Source organism: Octodon degus, unplaced genomic scaffold (assembly GCF_000260255.1).
Source record: "Octodon degus isolate 3935 unplaced genomic scaffold, OctDeg1.0 scaffold00072, whole genome shotgun sequence".
NCBI lineage: Eukaryota > Metazoa > Chordata > Mammalia > Rodentia > Octodontidae > Octodon > Octodon degus.
In genome coordinates, this window is record NW_004524648.1 from 8,065,492 (window position 1) to 8,067,169 (window position 1,678).

The following is a 1,678-nucleotide window of genomic DNA, read 5'->3' on the forward strand; positions in this document are numbered from 1 at the left end:
GCGGTCCCTGTGCTTTGCTAAGCTTGTTCTAAGTAGGTGCTTTAGACCACTGAGCCATCTCACCAGCCCCTGTAATTGTTTTTTTTATCTTCTAATAAACCTTATGCTTATTCATTTTTAAAAAGTGGGTCCATAGCTTTATTACTGTTAAAAGTTATTCTTGACACACACACAAAAAGTTTAAAAATACCAGCATAGAAGTCTATATGAAGCAAAGTGCCAACACAAGTAAAAGAATAGATAATAAGAGTACAAAAAGATATTTTGGTATAAGAAGGTAGGTATCCCTCAATTTTTAAAGCAAGTTTAAAAACACACCATGTAGTACTTTAAAATAACTTTATTCTGATTGCAATGGAGCATGAGAATAGAAGAAAACAGGTCCGAATTACAGCTCTGACACTAAACAAGCAAGTCATTTAACTTCTTTGAGCTGATTTGTCAGCTAGAAAATGAAATAATGCCAGCCTCACAGCATCTTTAGGAAAAGGTGACATATAATACTAATATAAGTATGCTGGTAATTGTAAAATATTAAATGATAGCTATTCTTTCTTTACATACATACTTGGCCATGTGCTAGGAAATATAAAAGACAATAGCTTTTGCTTTGTAAAAGTTTACAGTTCAATTCCAAAACCAACATATGAAGGAAATGAAATTGAAATTCTTAGAAATAGCTCAACTTCAGTATGAGATAGAGGAATTAACTGTGTATATGCCATTGACAGTGAGTTGGTATCACAAACCTTTTAAAAAATTTATTAGTACAGGTGTGTCATACCTGTTTATATTCCTTGTGAGAAACTGGTACATGTATATGACACATTATATTTATTATATTTCCTTTTTCATTTCACAAATCTTGAAAATAGTTGTTACCCTTAAATTAGCAATCACAATATAAGATAGCCACAGATAAAACCAACTCTGATGATCTATAACTGCTTCATCTACCTGATGAATCCAGTAATATAACTAAGATAACTCTTCAATTGATCCTAAAGAATTGAAAAATGAGGATTCTTTACTATGACTCTTTCATGGCATGGTTAACTTTGATTTTTCGTGTCCAGTGCTGGTTCACTAGTATGTGTAACCATGCTCAGACCCAAACCTATGAAATCCTCTGGGTTCAGTTTTTCTTTAGTTAATAGGTTCATTTTTTGTTTGTCAAAGATTTTTTTTTTTTTTGCAGGACCGGGGATTGAACTCAGCCCCTTGCGCTTGCCAGAGAAGCACTTATTCTACTGAGCCATCTCCCTGGCCCCTGTCAAAGATTTTGATAATCATTTGGTTTTTCTTCTTTGCCTGTGTCTGTCCCTCTTTTCCTGAAACACAGAACTCCATACAAATGATACAGTGGGTGGGCATTCTGCCAATCATAGCTAATAAATTAGCATCCTGATTTATAATTTGATATGTTGTGATTTGTTTAGTGTGATTTAATTCTCCAGACCTTGACTGAACTAAAACCTCATTCCGTAACTCTAGAAAGCCGAAAATGATCAGTTTACCAAAATCTAAAATCCTGCAAGCCTCTGTGGAGTGGTGTTTTTTGCTTTTTTTTTTTTTTTTTTTTTAACTGGGGATTGAATTCAGGCCCCTGTGCTTGCCAGGGAAGCACTTATTCTACTGAGCCATCTCCCCTGCCCTGTGGAGTGGTGTTAATCAGACA